The 19,424-nt window shown below is 40.3% G+C and overlaps 1 protein-coding gene and 1 long non-coding RNA gene across 7 annotated transcripts in view; one reads left to right on the plus strand and one right to left on the minus strand.

Annotated features, from left to right (window-relative positions):
• The window catches only part of KIF6 (kinesin family member 6), a 388,695-nt gene that overhangs the window by 201,367 nt on the left and 167,904 nt on the right, over positions 1-19,424 (plus strand). The window lies entirely within an intron of this gene.
• On the minus strand, positions 5,702-18,818 carry LOC141410111 (uncharacterized). The gene is made up of 2 exons (XR_012433821.1): positions 18,712-18,818; positions 5,702-7,731 (listed from the first exon to the last, which is right to left on the minus strand). It is a non-coding gene; the product is annotated as an uncharacterized lncRNA (long non-coding RNA).

Raw genomic sequence — 19,424 nt, forward strand, 5'->3', positions numbered from 1 at the left:
TACATATAGATCCATCTCAGTGATTTTATTAATGCATAAGTATGATATCTCACAGTCGACTTAGATATTCTCATACTGCTGGAATTATTGTCTTGGAATTTGACCGAGCCTTCCTCTGTCCTGCTGAGTGTTTCTCCAGAGTCGGCCAGCAGGGGAAAGGGACCCCCGGCCGCTTTTCCTTCCCTCTCACAGTGGGAGCGGTGGACAAACCACATCTCCTATGTGACTTTGTGATGACCTGTTAGTCGTATTCCGGGTTGTCACACCAGACGTGCTATATAAGAGAAGTGTTCGAGATGGCTTTTTCTATTAGGATAATGCATGAAAGGTTTAATGATAAGAATCAAAATAGGAGTGGTGACAAGGAGAGTAGAAAAGGAAAAGAGTTGTGGGCAGGGGACTTGTGAAGGGGTGGCAATAAGCCGGGAGGAATACATCTGGACCACAGCAGCACGCAAAGATGATTGCGCCCAAGCAGAGGGCCCAGAGTGGGCCAAATTTGCGTGGGTACAGATCAAACGCCAGGGGAAGGTCTGTTTTGGTGTCAACTCCTATTTCTCACTTTCCGAAATGGTTGCTATTCATGATGTTTGTTATCTAGTTCTCTTTTTAAATCCTCCTGAACTGTGAAAGCCTACATTCCTGTTTCTAGACATTCGGGTTTGATAAAAATGTGAAAAAGCCTTTCTGTCTGAACAAACAGAATGAGGCTTATAAGAAGATCCTCAAGAATGGGATGAAATCCAGTCCTCATAATTGAAATGTTTTCCTTACCTCATTCTGATCCACATGAATTTAATGTGCATTATATATAAAAGGTTTTTCATATAGTTTTGAAAAATTAGTAGGTTTCATAATGTTATTTTTCCAGTTAAGGTTTCAGAGCATTAATTTTATTATAGGTCTACTTCATCACAATTTAATGTAAAAACACATTACTTAAGCTTTCCTTTGGTTTGTTCACTTTAATCATCGGTGAAAACAATGCTGGTCTTTCTATCATTAATCAAATTTTGATCCACAAACAAGTGTTACATTATTTTCCATTTGTCCATCCATTCATTTAACCTGAAAATGTTTAAACCAAATAGTAGGGAAAACCATCTCCAGGAAAAACAGAAACAAAAAAAAAAACAGCCTTGAGTTTGAACGATTACTTTTGGAAATTTCATCCAAGTAGTTTTATAAATGAGATAATGAAAGACATGTCATTACATCTTTTTTTCCCTATATGACTGTTATATACAGCCTCTATATATGTTTGTCAGCAAGGAAAATATTAGTGGGTGTACTAAAGTTTGAGTAATTTTATTTCTTTGTATTACAAGGTTATTCCCCAGAATGCAAAAATTAAATCTTATACATTTTATGTGTATGTATATGTGTAACTAATAGACATTGAGAGAACTCATTTGCATTCTCTTCCAATTCTGTGCCCGACGTTAAAGAGGTTTTTCTGACTATGTCAATCTCACATGTCCTCCTTTCTGCTTAAATGCTGATGGTTGCTGCAGGGGCGATGCTAGATTACAGCTGGTACCAGGGAGATAAAGGACAGAGATTGTTCTTTATTTGAGCCATTTAACTTCCCAAAGGAAAGAGAAAAACACCAATAACAATAAAGCTGTTCTTAAAATCTTCAACTTTTCACAAGTCACATGCCTAGATCTAGACAGCCATTTTTTGAATGCCACTGTTGGGGGAGGATCCCGATCTTGTGGGAACTGAAGCTTATGCAATTTGGGGGATCCGCTTTTAAGGAAAATAATATAAAATTATGAATTCAAAAGTAGATATGAAGTTGGGTGCTTATGTAAGTAATGAAAAAAGAAATCAATCACAGCAAATTACTAATTGTAAAAAGCTAACAAATAACAAAATCCAGAAAAAAATTTTAATTCGTTAAATGCTTGATATATCTCTATAACACTTTTTCTCAACATTTTTTGTTGCCAAATCTTTGATCACCACTTTATATAAAAACTTTTTTGTAATATTATTTTCCATAGAGAGGATAGAAAGATTACTCAAATTTTCTAGTGTGGTTGGCCAAAAGTTGTTTAGAAACCCACACATTCAAACCTTGTTACTATTCCAGTACCAGAATCCTAGAGTACTGGGTGCCATAGGGTGTGTTCATATCATAACAGACTGGTAGACCTGGCATGTTGCAATTCTAGGGGAGAAGGCACAGTGGGTGGAAAATGTACAACTAGCAGTGACTTAAGCATGAACAGAAGCAACTAAGAACTACACAAATATATCACCCCAAGCCCAGATTAAATGCTCCCCTCAGTCAGATCCTAAAACTGCCCGTTGTCACTCAGCACTCCACACTTCCAGACTGGATGGAAACCTGATGGAGAGGGAAGTCTGAATGGGAAGATCCAGAGGTTTTCACTGATTGTGATTACACCTCATGACCATGTGCCCATACTACTAAAACCCTCTCAGGGGCCCATGCAAGTAAGGAGCCCTGAAGCTTAAACTTCCTTAGCTTCAAGGTAACAATGTCTCAACATATTGTGGATTGTGGTAAGTGGGGACTGAGTATGTGGAAGTAATCAGCCTGCCAGTACCTGCTACTTGCATGACTTAGGCAGGCTTAGGCACATGGGGGTCCACTAGGGAGGAGGAAAAGGAGGAAGCTGCTGCAGATGCCACAGGCACTAGGAGAAACTAACATAGCTGCAGGCTGGCTAGCCCAGAAGAGCAGTCAGACCATTTGCTGTAGGATCTCAAATGTCATGACAAACTTAGATGGGAACCCTAGCAGAAGGCCAGGTGTTATGAACAGAACAACAAACATGAATTCTGTAGTCAGGAAGACCTGGGTTAGAATCATCTGTATGCCCTCAATAGCTATGTGACTTTGGGCAAATTATTTAACGTCTCTGAGCCCCATTTCCTTTATTTACATAAAATCTGAAGATGGTACCTTCCTCTTTAGGTTATTGAGGAGCTCATTGGAGACAGGGGTAATACACATATAAATGTGCCTGGCTCATGGTACCAAATTTTAGTGGATTTCTTTCCAGAAGGCAAGCAAAACTCAAAGTCAGAAAGGGAGCATTCACATTCCTATAGATCTTCATAATCAGTCAATTTGCAGTAAGACTATAGTCTGTGGCTACAGGTGCAAGAAAGAGAATCTAGGCCTCTGGTTGAAAGGATCTGCAGGAGTCAGGACAGATGTCAGGGTCACAGCCAAGGTGACTGAAGCTTAGGGTGGGCTTGTATTCTGATGGGAAATGAAAGTAGTTAGCAGAGAAATTGGGAGAAAACTCTCACACATAACCTGTGCCAGCATTGAGGGAGTAAGGGAAATACTGTGACACAGAGACACACAAGCCTAGGCTCACTGCTGGGAATTCAACAACCCTGACTTGGGAGTAGCAAGACTAGCCTCAGACCTCAGCAGCCAAGGCTATGAAGTACAGCCTATTGTGGTCAAGACAAGTACGGGCTGTAGGTTCCAGATCCCACACGACTGGAGAAGACTCCAGATCCCACACGACTGGAGAAGACAGTTAACTGACAACTTTCAGAAAACCCGGAAATACCTCCCTTCTTTAGGGGTCACCAGCATCACAAGAAGATGTCCAAAGGACAGCAATTAAAACATGCACAAATTCTTATATTAGATAACAAAAAAGGACAAAAGAAAATAGTATAGTTTTTAAAAAATAGTGTTTCTAAACATCACCACTACCCTTCAGTCTCTTGGCAGAGGCAGAAGGTTCTTTTATTTCTGATTCTTTATACTGGCAGCCTCTGGAACCATTCTGTGTAGTCCATTGGTTATCAAAATTTTTTTTATTTTTTATTATACTTTAAGTTCTAGGGTACATGTGCACAACAGGCAGGTTTGTTACATAGGTACACATGTGCCATGTTGGTTTGCTGCACCCATCAACTCGTCATTTACATTAGGTATTTCTCCTAATGCTATCCCTCCCCGAGTCCCCCACCCCACAACAGGCCCCAGTGTGTGATGTTCCCCTGCCTGTGTCTATGTGTTCTCATTGTTCAACTCCCACTTATGAGGGAGAACATATGGTGTTTGGTTTTCTGTCCTTGTGATATTTTGCTGAGAATGATGGTTTCCACCTTCATCCATTGTTCCTGCAAAGGACATGAACTCATCCTGTTTTATGGCTGTGTAGTATTCCATGGTGTACATGTGCCACATTTTCTTAATCCAGTCTATCATTGATGGACATTCGGGTTGGTTCCAAGTCTTTGCTATTGTAAATAGTGCCACAATAAACATACACATGCATGTGTCTTTATAGCAGCATGATTTATAATCCTTTGGGTATATACCCAGTAATGGGATGGCTGGGTCAAATGGTATTTCTAGTTCTAGATCCTTGAGGAATCACCACACTGTCTTCCACAATGGTTGAACTCATTTACACTTCCACCAACAGTGTAAAGCTGTTCCTGTTTCTCCACTTTCTCTCCAGCATCTGTTGTTTCCTGACTTTCTAATGATTGCCATTCTAACTGGCATTAATGGTATCTCACTGTGGTTTTGATTTGCATTTATCTGATGACCAGTAATGATGAGCATTTTTCATATGTCTGTTGGCTGCATAAATGTCTTCTTTGGAGAAGTGTCTGTTCATATCCTTTGCCCACTTTTTGATGGAGTTGTTTTTTCTTGTAAATTTGTTAAAGATTTTTGTAGATTCTGGATATTAGCTTGGTCCAGAGCTGAGTTCAAGTCCTGGATATGCTTGTTAATTTTCTGTCTCATTGATCTGTCTAATATTGACAGTGGGGTGTTAAAGTCTCCCATTATTATTGTGTGGGAGTCTAAGTCTCTTTGTAGGTCTCTAAGAACTTGCTTTATGAATCTCGGTGCTCCTGTATTGGGTGTGTATATATTTAGGATAGTTAGCTCTTCTTGTTGAATTGATCCCTTTACCATTATGTAATGATCTTTTTGTCTCTTTTGATCTTTGTTGGCTTAAAGTCTGTTTTATCAGAGACCAGGACTGCAACCCTTGCTTTTTTTTGCTTTCCATTTCCTTGGTAGATCTTCCTCCATCACTTTATTTTGAGCCTGTGTGTGTCTTTGCACATGAGATGGGTCTCCTGAATACAGCACACCAATGGGTCTTGACTCTTTATCCAATTTGCCAGTCAGTGTCTTTTAATTGGGGCATTTAGCCTATTTACATTTAAGGTTAATATTGTTATGTGTGAATTTGATCCTGCCATTACGATGCTAACTGGTTATTTTGACCAATAATTGATGCAGTTTCTTCATAGTATTGATGATCTTTAAATTTGGCATGTTTTTGCAGTGGCTGGTACCAGTTGTTCCTTTCCATGTTTAGTGCTTCCTTCAGGAGCTCTTGTAAGGAAGGCTTGGTGGTGACAAGCATTTGCTTGTCTGTAAAGCATTTTATTTTTCCTTCACTTATGAAGCGTAGTTTGACTGGATATGAAATTCTGGGTTGAAAATTCTTTTCTTTAAGAATGTTGAGCTGGGCACGGTGGCTCATGCCTGTAATCCCAGCACTTTGGGAGGCCGAGGTCGGTGACTTATGAGGTCAGGAGATCGAGCCCATCCTGGATAACACAGTGAAACCCCATCTCTACTAAAAATACAAAAAAAAATGAGCTGGGCGTTGCTGGGGTCTGTGCCAGGGGTGGTGGAGAATGAAAGAACACACAAAAGACAAAGACACACAGAGAACATGGCGGCCGCGCTCAGAGCCTCCACCTCACTTTATTTATACTCCATAAACCCCACGTCAGCAGAAAGAATGCAATGCAAAACAAACTTTCTTTTCCCAGATGTAACCTTCTACTCAGTTTTTTGTTTCTATGCTCTTCCTTATCTGCCCGCCTTCTTGGCGCCTACGGGAGTTCATTAAAAGTTCAATTGGAGATACTGTCCTTGAGCCCTATCTATTCTCAGCATACTGTTTTCAAAGGCCCCTGCATTCCCCCCCCCCCTTTTTTTTTTGTTTTGCCTCAATCCTAAAAAGGTAGCCCATATTTGTTCTTGTGTTTTCTTTTGTTTTTGGAGGCGACGGAGGGAGCATCGAATGACCAAAAGAAGTAGACCCAATCCAAGTGCCCAAAGCAATATACTTCCAGAGATTGTAGAAATCCATGTCTTCATCTGGGTCCATGGGTTAAAGGCAGCAAGGCGCTGACCCAGCTCCTGAAGGGTTACAGCTCCGGACAACACATGTAATTGTTGTCGAAATGCTTCGGAAATGTTCTGAGTGAGCTCTTGGATGTCCAAACTAATATTTTTGTGGCCTATTAATAATTTTTGGATTACGGTCCAATTTTGAGAGATGTTAAAAAGCACAGGCGTTACACAAAATTGAGTGGAGTTCCAATCACATTGTAATGTTATCCAAGTACTGAGGACAGTGAGCTGATCTCCAAGCCATGTCAAGGCTTGTTCCATGTTGTCCAATCTTTCAGCAAGTTGAGAATCAATGTTTCGTTGTTGAAGCCATAACCGGTGAGATTGTTCGTGCCATTGCTGCACAAATTCAGCATTTTGTATGCTTTGATGAAGAGCGAGCCCTGCTATGACCTCAGTGGAGATGATGGCGACAAGGCTCATCACCGAGGCAATTATAAGTCCAAGGGCACGGAGGGTTCGCTGGAGAGAAGTCCAAATCTAAGTCTCAAGAGGTGATGCCCCCCACGGTCGCGTAAGGTTAACAGGTAGCCAAATTTCCTTACAAGCCCTGAGGATATAAATATCCTCAGTAAAGTTGTGCCACCAGGAATGATTGAGGCAAGACAAAAATGTACACGTATCTGTACAATTAACAATCCCCGTATCATTATCCCATGTCAAATTCCCTGCTAATAATAGGTAGGGCTTACGGACACAAGCAATAATATATCAGGAGGTATTTCGATATAACTGAATATGAAAGGAGTCATTCGGGTTAGAAAGATTAAGGGGCATATTCCCCACAAAAGTGCTAATGGCATCGCCTGCAGCTAACAACTTCCAAAAATAACTCTGTACTTCAGGCCTCCTTCACGCCATACCAAGGTTTCATTACTGTTAGCAGCAATACTTTTATTTACCCAGTGTCATTTCAAAGGTATGTGACTAAATTTTGTTTGAAAATCACCGTGCACACTTCAATCAGTTATTTGCATCCCATTGTATTCTAATAAAATCCGGGGTTTAGTTCCCCGACATTGTTGTCACTCCAGCACCTCAATATTAGGAGAAACCTCTAGAATAGGACAAAAAAGTAAAGAACTAGGAATAGTTTCATTACTATATACAGTATGATTATATTAAAAACTTCTAGTTACAATAATAACAGTATTAGCAGCCACATAACTATGATTATAACGAACAGCCCAGGCTTCATGCGATCTTCGGAGACAATGAGAACTATTTCCCATACATATTGGAACTCCTTCCACTCCAAATTGATATGTGTTGTTTATAATTCCCGTTTCCCATTCTATATTGTCCTTGTCTATATAGGGGGACGGCATCCAAGTAGTGTCATTGGTGAAAACCTTAATTTCCGCCTCCCCCCAGGCGACTCCCTGATACAAGGGCGGAAAGGGAATATAAGTCCAATATTCATACAAAGCCTCACTAAGAGAAATAAGTCCTCTGCCAAGGCACATCCAACAAAGGAAGAAATGCATGCTGAATCCAGTTTTCTTTTCAACAGGGTTTCAATCATCTTGTAGGAAACCACTCAGGTCCGCTCCCTGTAAGGACAAGAGCATAGCCCCGTCCCTGTTTTAGAACTTGCCCTTGAACATACTTACCTTCTTCTTTAGGATACCAAACCTTTAAACTGTCAGCGGGGACTATCACCGAGGGAGGTGAGGAAAGATGGGTTACGGCAGCGGAATCTTGCAATTGTCTCCATTGATTCAAAAAAATTAAGGTAAAAAGAACCTTCAAAATCTGGTTTCAAAATCTGGTTTCTGGGGGGCTCATTTCCCCCTTTTTGTTTTGTTTTAATAGTTAAGTTTTTTTTTGTTTTTTTTTTTAAATTTATTTATTATTATTATACTTTAAGTTGTAGGGTACATGTGCATAACGTGCAGGTTTGTTACATATGTATACTTGTGCCATGTTGGTGTGCTGCACCCATCAACTCATCATTTACATCAGGTATAACTCCCATTGCAATCCCTCCCCCCTCCCCCCTCCCCATGATAGGCCCCTGTGTGTTATGTTCCCCTTCCTGAGTCCAAGTGATCTCATTGTTCAGTTCCCACCTATGAGTGAGAACATGCGGTGTTTGGTTTTCTGTTCTTGTGATAGTTTGCTAAGAATGATGGTTTCCAGCTGCATCCATGTCCCTACAAAGGACACAAACTCATCCTTTTTGATGGCTGCATAGTATTCCATGGTGTATATGTGCCACATTTTCTTAATCCAATCTGTCACTGATGGACATTTGGGTTGATTCTAAGTCTTTGCTATTGTGAATAGTGCTGCAATAAACATACGTGTGCATGTGTCTTTATAGCAGCATAATTTATAATCCTTTGGGTATATACCCAGTAATGGGATGGCTGGGTCATATGGTACATCTAGTTCTAGATCCTTGAGGAATCGCCATACTGTTTTCCATAATGGTTGAACTAGTTTACAATCCCACCAACAGTGTAAAAGTGTTCCTATTTCTCCACATCCTCTCCAGCACCTGTTGTTTCCTGACTTTTTAATGATCGCCATTCTAACTGGTGTGAGATGGTATCTCATTGTGGTTTTGATTTGCATTTCTCTGATGGCCAGTGATGATGAGCATTTTTTCATGTGTCTGTTGGCTGTATGAATGTCTTCTTTTGAGAAATGTCTGTTCATATCCTTTGCCCACTTTTTGATGGGGTTGTTTGTTTTTTTCTTGTAAATTTGTTTGAGTTCTTTGTAGGTTCTGGATATTAGCCCTTTGTCAGATGAGTAGATTGCAAAAATTTTCTCCCATTCTGTAGGTTGCCTGTTCACTCTGATGGTAGTTTCTTTTGCTGTGCAGAAGCTCTTTAGTTTAATGAGATCCCATTTGTCAATTTTGGCTTTTGCTGCCGTTGCTTTTAGTGTTTTAGACATGAAGTCTTTGCCCATGCCTATGTCCTGAATGGTACTACCTAGGTTTTCCTCTAGGATTTTTATGGTATTAGGTCTAACATTTAAGTCTCTAATCCATCTTGAATTAATTTTCATATAGGGAGTAAGGAAAGGATCCAGTTTCAGCTTTCTACTTATGGCTAGCCAATTTTCCCAGCACCATTTATTAAATAGGGAATCCTTTCCCCATTTCTTGTTTCTCTCAGGTTTGTCAAAGATCAGATGGCTGTAGATGTGTGGTATTATTTCTGAGGACTCTGTTCTGTTCCATTGGTCTATATCTCTGTTTTGGTACCAGTACCATGCTGTTTTGGTTACTGTAGCCTTGTAGTATAGTTTGAAGTCAGGTAGCGTGATGCCTCCAACTTTGTTCTTTTGACTTAGGATTGTCTTGGAGATGCAGGCTCTTTTTTGGTTCCATATGAACTTTAAAGCAGTTTTTTCCAATTCTGTGAAGAAACTCATTGGTAGCTTGATGGGGATGGCATTGAATCTATAAATTACCTTGGGCAGTATGGCCATTTTCACGATATTGATTCTTCCTATCCATGAGCATGGTATGTTCTTCCATTTGTTTGTGTCCTCTTTTATTTCACTGAGCAGTGGTTTGTAGTTGTCCTTGAAGAGGTCCTTTACATCCCTTGTAAGTTGGATTCCTAGGTATTTTATTCTCTTTGAAGCAATTGTGAATGGAAGTTCATTCCTGATTTGGCTCTCTGTTTGTCTGTTACTGGTGTATAAGAATGCTTGTGATTTTTGCACATTAATTTTGTATCCTGAGACTTTGCTGAAGTTGCTTATCAGCTTAAGGAGATTCTGGGCTGAGACAATGGGGTTTTCTAAATATACAATCATGTCATCTGCAAACAGGGACAGTTTGACTTCTTCTTTTCCTAACTGAATACCCTTGATTTCTTTCTCTTGCCTAATTGCCCTAGCCAGAACTTCCAGCACTATGTTGAATAGGAGTGGTGAGAGAGGGCATCCCTGTCTTGTGCCAGTTTTCAAAGGGAATTTTTCCAGTTTTTGCCCATTCAGTATGATATTGGCTGTGGGTTTGTCATAAATAGCTCTTATTATTTTGAGGTACGTTCCATCAATACCGAATTTATTGAGCGTTTTTAGCATGAAGGGCTGTTGAATTTTGTCAAAAGCCTTTTCTGCATCTATTGAGATAATCATGTGGTTCTTGTCTTTGGTTCTGTTTATATGCTGGATTATGTTTATTGATTTGCGAATGTTGAACCAGCCTTGCATCCCAGGGATGAAGCCCACTTGATCATGGTGGATAAGCTTTTTGATGTGTTGCTGAATCCGGTTTGCCAGTAGTTTATTGAGGATTTTTGCATCGATGTTCATCAGGGATATTGGTCTAAAATTCTCTTTTTTTGTTGTGTCTCTGCCAGGCTTTGGTATCAGGATGATGTTGGCCTCATAAAATGAGTTAGGGAGGATTCCCTCTTTTTCTATTGATTGGAATAGTTTCAGAAGGAATGGTACCAACTCCTCCTTGTACCTCTGGTAGAATTCAGCTGTGAATCCATCTGGTCCTGGACTTTTTTTGGTTGGTAGGCTATTAATTATTGCCTCAATTTCAGAGCCTACTATTGGTCTGTTCAGGGATTCAACTTCTTCCTGGTTTAGTCTTGGAAGAGTGTAAGCGTCCAGGAAATTATCCATTTCTTCTAGATTTTCCAGTTTATTTGCGTAGAGGTGTTTATAGTATTCTCTGATGGTAGTTTGTATTTCTGTGGGGTCGGTGGTGATATCCCCTTTATCATTTTTAATTGCGTCGATTTGATTCTTCTCTCTTTTCTTCTTTATTAGTCTTGCTAGTGGTCTGTCAATTTTGTTGATCTTTTCAAAAAACCAACTCCTGGATTCATTGATTTTTTGGAGAGTTTTTTGTGTCTCTATCTCCTTCAGTTCTGCTCTGATCTTAGTTATTTCTTGCCTTCTGCTAGCTTTCGAATGTGTTTGCTCTTGCTTCTCTAGTTCTTTTAATTGCGAAGTTAGAGTGTCAATTTTAGATCTTTCCTGCTTTCTCTTGTGGGCATTTAGTGCTATAAATTTCCCTCTACACACTGCTTTAAATGTGTCCCAGAGATTCTGGTATGTTGTATCTTTGTTCTCATTGGTTTCAAAGAACATCTTTATTTCTGCCTTCATTTTGTTATGTACACAGTAGTCATTCAGAGCAGGTTGTTCAGTTTCCATGTAGTTGAGCGGTTTTGATTGAGTTTCTTAGTCCTGAGTTCTAGTTTGATTGCACTGTGGTCTGAGAGACAGTTTGTTATAATTTCTGTTCTTGTACATTTGCTGAGGAGTGCTTTACTTCCAATTACGTGGTCGATTTTGGAGTAAGTACGATGTGGTGCTGAGAAGAATGTATATTCTGTTGATTTGGGGTGGAGAGTTCTATAGATGTCTATTAGGTCTGCTTGCTGCAGAGATGAGTTCAATTCCTGGATATCCTTGTTAACTTTCTGTCTCGTTGATCTGTCTAATGTTGACAGTGGAGTGTTGAAGTCTCCCATTATTATTGTATGGGAGTCTAAGTCTCTTTGTAAGTCTCTAAGGACTTGCTTTATGAATCTGGGTGCTCCTGTATTGGGTGCATATATATTTAGGATAGTTAGCTCTTCCTGTTGAATCGATCCCTTTACCATTATGTAATGGCCTTCTTTGTCTCTTTTGATCTTTGATGGTTTAAAGTCTGTTTTATCAGAGACTAGTATTGCAACCCCTGCTTTTTTTTGTTCTCCATTTGCTTGGTAAATCTTCCTCCATCCCTTTATTTTGAGCCTATGTGTGTCTCTGCGTGTGAGATGGGTCTCCTGAATACAGCAGACTGATGGGTCTTGACTCTTTATCCAGTTTGCCAGTCTGTGTCTTTTAATTGGAGCATTTAGTCCATTTACATTTAAGGTTAAGATTGTTATGTGTGAACTTGATCCTGCCATTATGATATTAACTGGTTATTTTGCTCGTTAGTTGATGCAGTTTCTTCCTAGCCTCGATGGTCTTTACATTTTGGCATGTTTTTGCAATGGCTGGTACCAGTTGTTCCTTTCCATGTTTAGTGCTTCCTTCAGGGTCTCTTGTAAGGCAGGCCTAGTGGTGATAAAATCTGTAAGCATTTGCTTATCTGTAAAGGATTTTATTTCTCCTTCACTTATGAAACTTAGTTTGGCTGGATATGAAATTCTGGGTTTAAAATTCTTTTCTTTAAGAATGTTGAATATTGGCCCCCACTCTCTTCTGGCTTGTAGAGTTTCTGCCGAGAGATCTGCTGTTAGTCTGATGGGCTTCCCTTTGTGGGTAACCCGACCTTTCTCTCTGGCTGCCCTTAAGATTTTTTCCTTCATTTCAACTTTGGTGAATCTGGCAATTATGTGTCTTGGAGTTGCTCTTCTCGAGGAGTATCTTTGTGGCGTTCTCTGTATTTCCTGGATTTGAATGTTGGCCTGCCCTACTAGGTTGGCGAAGTTCTCCTGGATGATATCCTGAAGAGTGTTTTCCAACTTGGTTCCATTTTCCCCCTCACTTTCAGGCACCCCAATCAGACGTAGATTTGGTCTTTTTACATAATCCCATACTTCTTGCAGGCTTTGTTCATTTCTTTTTCTTCTTTTTTTCTTTTGGTTTCTCTTCTCGCTTCATTTCATTCATTTGATCCTCAATCGCAGATACTCTTTCTTCCAGTTGATCAAGTCGGTTACTGAAGCTTGTGCATTTGTCACGTATTTCTCGTGTTATGGTTTTCATCTCTTTCATTTCGTTTATGACCTTCTCTGCATTAATTACTCTAGCCATCAATTCTTCCACTTTTTTTTCAAGATTTTTAGTTTCTTTGCGCTGGGTACGTAATTCCTCCTTTAGCTCTGAGAAATTTGATGGACTGAAGCCTTCTTCTCTCATCTCGTCAAAGTCATTCTCTGTCCAGCTTTGATCCGTTGCTGGCGATGAGCTGCGCTCCTTTGCTGGGGGAGATGTGCTCTTATTTTTTGAATTTCCAGCTTTTCTGCCCTGCTTTTTCCCCATCTTTGTGGTTTTATCTGCCTCTGGTCTTGATGATGGTGATGTACTGATGGGGTTTTGGTGTAGGTGTCCTTCCTGTTTGATAGTTTTCCTTCTAACAGTCAGGACCCTCAGCTGTAGGTCTGTTGGAGATTGCTTGAGGTCCACTCCAGACCCTGTTTGCCTGGGTATCAGCAGCAGAGGCTGCAGAAGATAGAATATTTCTGAACAGCGAGTGTACCTGTCTGATTCTTGCTTTGGAAGCTTCCTCTCAGGCGTGTACTCCACCCTGTGAGGTGTGGGGTGTCAGACTGCCCCTAGTGGGGGATGTCTCCCAGTTAGGCTACTCAGGGGTCAGGGACCCACTTGAGCAGGGAGTCTGTCCCTTCTCAGATCTCAACCTCCGTGTTGGGAGATCCACTGCTCTCTTCAAAGCTGTCAGACAGAGTCGTTTGCGTCTGCAGAGGTTTCGGCTGTGTTTGTTATTGCCCTGTCCCCAGAGGTGGAGTCTACAGAGACAGGCAGGTTTCCTTGAGCTGCTGTGAGCTCCACCCAGTTCGAGCTTCCCAGCAGCTTTGTTTACCTACTTAAGCCTCAGCAATGGCGGGCGCCCCTCCCCCAGCCTCGCTGCTGCCTTGCCGGTAGATCACAGACTGCTGTGCTAGCAATGAGGGAGGCTCCGTGGGTGTGGGACCCTCCCGGCCAGATGTGGGATATGATCTCCTGGTGTGCCTGTTTGCTTAAAGCGCAGTATTGGGGTGGGAGTTACCCGATTTTCCAGGTGTTGTGTGTCTCAGTTCCCCTGGCTAGGAAAAGGGATTCCCTTCCCCCTTGCGCTTCCCAGGTGAGGCAATGCCTCGCCCTGCTTCAGCTCTCGCTGGTCGGGCTGCAGCAGCTGACCAGCACCGATCGTCCGGCACTCCCCAGTGAGATGAACCCAGTACCTCAGTTGAAAATGCAGAAATCACCGGTCTTCTGTGTCGCTCGCGCTGGGAGTTGGAGACTGGAGCTGTTCCTATTCGGCCATCTTGCTCCGCCCCAATAGTTAAGTTTTTAAAGTTAAATTGCGCACTCGATGATGGCTTGACCTTGACTGTTGCCCGGGATACCGGTGATATGTTGAATATTGTATTGCTGTAAGAAAACTTGTAATTTACGAGAGACATTAAGTATAAGAGGAATGCCCATGATGGCGAAACAAACTAAGAGATGAGTAATAACAGAAATGAGAAAAGGTATCAATGGTATGATGAACATACTTTAATCGTCCAAAAGAAGGGACACCTCGTGGATTAACCCCAGGATGGAAGGATGGAATGCTCAAAGGAGCACAGGAAGGACAAGCTCGAATAAGAGAACGAGCTTGTTTATGAGTTAAATGAAACCATCATTGAAGGCCAGAACTATTAGTGTGATGTAGAGTATATTTTTGTTCTGCAGCATGTAGGTGGCCGATTAAAAGCAAATCAATCTGAGTATTACCATGAACTAATGGTCCAGAAAGTTGAGAATGAGAACGAAGATGAGTGATGAATAAAGGAGCTCGACGTTGGCTCAAAGTAAAGGATAACAAAGAAAAGAATTTCTGAAGAGAAGAAGTAGCACAAAGAGGTAAAGTGGCCTGAGAAATATAAGAAGTAACATAAACGGCGTATTGAGAATCACTAACAATGTTACAACCAGTAGTAGGGAAATCAAGTAAGACCATGAGAATAGCAAACAATTCTCCCTATTGCACCGAGGGATAAGGATAAACTGTAACTCAAGATTGATGAAGCTTCTTGCCAAGAATCAGAAGTTGCAAGAAGATAAGTGATCTGACTATGAGTGAATTGAGAGATAATTAAGGAAGGATCTCCTCCCCAAAGTTGTCCACAGTGATGCCATCCTTTGTTGATCAGTTCAGCTAAACGATCGATATAGTAGCCAAGCGTTTAGATATTTTATTGGACAAAAAGATCCATTTTAGTGGTCGACTAGTTTGATGAATCATTCCTGTGGGAGAAGGTAAAGTATGAAATAAGCAAAAGGAAGGGCCTTTTGAAGTTGCTCTTCTACAAGCTGGAGTTCCTGTAAAGCCAAAGGAGTTAAATGGCGTGAGTTGTCCAAGTGACTGTCTCCTTCTAGAATAGAAAAAAGATGTTATAACTGATATGTTGGTATTCCTAAAACAGGACGCATCCAATTAATGTCTCCTAGAAGCTTTTGAAAATCATTTAATGTTTTTAAATGATCACGTCGAATTTGAATTTTTGGGGGTCGAATATTTTGTGCCCCCAAGGTATAACCTAAATATTGAATAAGAAAATCCAGTTAAATTTTTTCTGTGGCAATATTAAGTGAGTAGAAAGAAAGCTGAGTTTGTAATGATACAAAAGCATCTTGCTGCTTTTCTCTGGTTTTAACTTTGTGGGTTAAGGGCAGGATTAGGAAGACCAGGCTGTAAACTTTCCCTAGGTTTAATGTAAACATTTATAGTTTTAAGACAAGACAAAGACGGGAATTCCATGCAGAAATACGTGGCTTTATATTCCTCTCAGCCATTTGTTTTTTGACTTACTCTTTTAGAGTCCTAAGTATTTCTTTAAATAATGGTGACTGTTTCACCTAAATAGGAGTGGTGGCTATGAGTTTAAAGGATTGTAGCCCATTTTGAATATCTTATTTTTGGCAGCTGAGGAAATATGAGGAATGTTTAAAAAAGCAGCAAATTGTTGTGAAAGGTCTTGTTCCCAAAAATTAATATTGATAGGAACAATATAAAAATTAAAAAAAACACTTGACCTTGTTGACCTTTAGGACCGACACAGGTTAAAGGTTCTACGTCTTGATAAATCACAGAAGCAGCACCCAAGCCAGTGAGTATAACTGAAACTTGTCTTTTTTCCCATTGTATAGGCCACTAATTTAAACAAATAATAGACATATTCACCCCCGTATCAATTAACTCTTTTAAAACTATCCCATTAATGTGCAATGAACATAAGGGCTTTTGATTAGAAACTAAAGTTTCCCAAAAAACAATTTTTTCTGTGCTACGAAACCCTCTCTATTGAGAATACGTTCCCCTGCCTCTAGGCGTATAAATTGTGAAACTTGTACCAAAATAAAAATTTTATTAGTAACATCATGTCCTTTTGGCAAAGGGCCACACACTCTAATAGCTAATTTATATACTCCTCTATTAGGAGACAAAGTATAAGGCTGAGTAATAGCTAAGTCAGCAGCGGCGCTCTGCTTAGTTGCTGCATAAAGTTGAGAAACTGGGGTAAGGTGTGGGATCCTTAAGGAGGACTTGAATTTATTCCTTGATGTTGTAGGTCATTGCTCACTGAGTATTGTAGTAGACTTATATTGTAATTGTTGGGGCCCCAAGCCTGTGGGCCCCGGCTCCCGTTTCCCAGGAGAGGAGACAGTAAATTTCCACTTTTATCAGTTTTGGAACGACATTTATTTGTCCAATGTCGACCTTTACCACAATATTTGTACACCTCTGAAGGCAGCTTTCTGCCTTGAGGGATAAAAGTGTTCAATTTTTATGACATTCTTTTTTGAAATGTCTAGGTTTACCACACTGAAAGCAAACACCTTGTTTGTTATTTCCTTTTAAGGCTTTAGACAAAGCTCCAGCAAATAATTGAGCATTATAAATAGCCCCTCCAACACTAACACAAGTTTTAATATATTTATCTAAATTGGCCCCATTGGCCTTTAACGATTTTAACAATTTTTAACAGTCAGCATAAGCATTTTTAAAAGACAACGTTTGTAACAAAATTTTTGAAGCAAGGCCAGCACCCACAATTTTGAAGACAGCATCCTGAAGACGGGCTACAAAATCTGGATATAGTTCATTTGTGCCCTGTAAAATCTTCACAGAGGAAAGGGAACATTTTCCTGTTATCTCTACCTTATTTCAGGCCCTTAAAAACAAAGTCTTGATTTGAGTAAAGGCAACATCATCTAAACCAGCCTGAGCATTAAGAGTAGCATATTGGCCCATGCCTGTGAGTTGTTCCTCAGTGGGTCCAGGGGGATGACACATAATATTTTTCCTAGCCTGTACATGCGCCTTGTTCATTTACCAGCTGTGCAATTGTAACCACTGAGAACGATCAAGAAAAGCCTTCCCCAAAGTCTTCCAGTCTATAGGAATTATCAAATTTTCTGATGAAAAATATCAAGAAGACCAAGGATAAAAGGAGATTGAGGTCCATAGTTAGAAATGGCAGCTTTCATTTCTTTTTAAAAATTTAATTTGTAAGGCATTAAATTGGACATTATTGCCACCATTTGAAAACTGAGCATTAGGAGCAAAAGAAGCACAAATAATTGGAAACAGATCCAGCTCCTTAAATTTTTTTTTAAATTAAAAGTATATATAATATATAATAATACTCATATCCCCAAATATAAAGAATCTCAACATATTAATAAGAAAAGGCAAATAACCCAACCAAAAGTAGCAGAACAAGGAAATGACCATAAACCTATATGTCTAACATCATTACTCACTAGGAAATATGTATATTAATACCAAATTGAGAATCATTACATACACAATACAATGGTTAAAATTTAAAAACACAGAAAATATCAAGAGGTAGATAATGTGTTAAGCAGCTCGAATACTCAACTTCTGTTTGGAGTGTAAATTGGTGGAACCTATGCACCCCTATAACATAACAATTTCCTAGCTGGGGTTATTAATACTATATTAATATTAATAGTTAATATTAATGTGCTTATTTATTAACTATTGAAATACTCATAATATTTTAACAAACAACAAGATATACATATACACTGGTTTTGACATATTAAACAGGTGTTTAGTATAAATTTAAAGTATGTCTGATGTGAACAGGGCTTCAACTTTGCCAAACAAAGGTAAAGATAAGGAAGCCGGCGGGTTGGAGGCACTGGAAAATCCTCTTTTAACAGGGCAGAAGGAAAAGAAACAGGGAAAGCTCACAAAGGTGAATTAGAAAAATGTATCTGTAATATTTGTTGAAGCATTTCCATAAATCACTGCATATCAGAATTTCCCTTAGAAGAAGGAAGAGCTGGCTTTTTCTCTTCTCCCCCTTTTGCTACCCCCACCATCCTCTGTTATCCTGGCACAAATGGGCTCCATTTCAGATTTATTTTTTTTTTTTTTTTTCCAAATCCTCAGATACCTTTCCTCCTGTGGCTACATTACCACACTCTGAATCAGTCTCAAGTAACTCTAATGTCTGAGTGATAGAGTCACACAAGGTCCACAATTTTAGAGGCATAATATCCCCTAACTGGAGAGCTCTAAGCAGAGTTTTTACTACCTGTAACCATTCTCTGCAATTCAGCTGCACTTTAGTCTGATACTGAAACCAGTAACAATGTTGTTCAACATGGGCAAACAATCACTTCAAAGTCTTTTTCTTTCACTTCTACTCCTATAGACAGCAATAGTCCTTGAAACAGCCGTAAATATTCTGAGGCCAGAGAGATGGAATTCCCCATAATGAAAGCTTAAGAAGGTTCCCCTTAACAATATCTGGGCCTTACCCGCCCCTAGGGGGTTCCCCTTCTTGTTCTCCCCTACTCACCCGTGCTGACCCTGCTCGCTGTGCCACTTGCTGGGGTCCGTGCCGGGGGTGGTGGAGAATGAAAGAACACACAAAAGACAAAGACACACAGAGAACATGGCGGCCGTGCTCAGAGCCTCCGCCTCACTTTATTTATACTCCGTAAATCCTACGTCAGCAGAAAGAATGCAATGCAAAACAAACTTTCTTTTCTCAGATGTAACCTTCTACTCAGTTCTTTGTTTCTATGCTCTTCCTTATCTGCCCGCCTTCTTGGCGCCTACAGGAGTTCATTAAAAGTTCAATTGGAGATACTGTCCTTGAGCCCTATCTATTCTCAGCATACTGTTTTCAAACGCCCCTGCAGGGCGTGGTGGCAGGCACCTGTAGTCCCAGCTTTTTGGGAGGCTGAGGCAGGAGAATGGTGTGAACATGAGAGGCAGAGCTTGCAGTGAGCCAAGATCACGCAGCTGCACTCCAGCCTGGGCAACAAAGTGAGACTCCATCTCAAAAAAAAGAAAAGAATGTTGAATATTGGCCCCCACTCTCTTCTGGCTTGTAGGGTTTCTGCCGAGAGATCCTCTGTTGTATGATGGGCTTCCCTTTGTGGGTAACCCGACCTTTCTCTCTGGTTATCCTTAACATTTTTCCTTCATTTCAACCTTGGTGAATTTGACAATTACATGTCTTGGGGTCACTCTTCTTGAGGAGTATCTTTGTGGTGTTCTCTATAT

This window comes from Macaca fascicularis, chromosome 4 (assembly GCF_037993035.2).
Source record: "Macaca fascicularis isolate 582-1 chromosome 4, T2T-MFA8v1.1".
Lineage (NCBI taxonomy): Eukaryota > Metazoa > Chordata > Mammalia > Primates > Cercopithecidae > Macaca > Macaca fascicularis.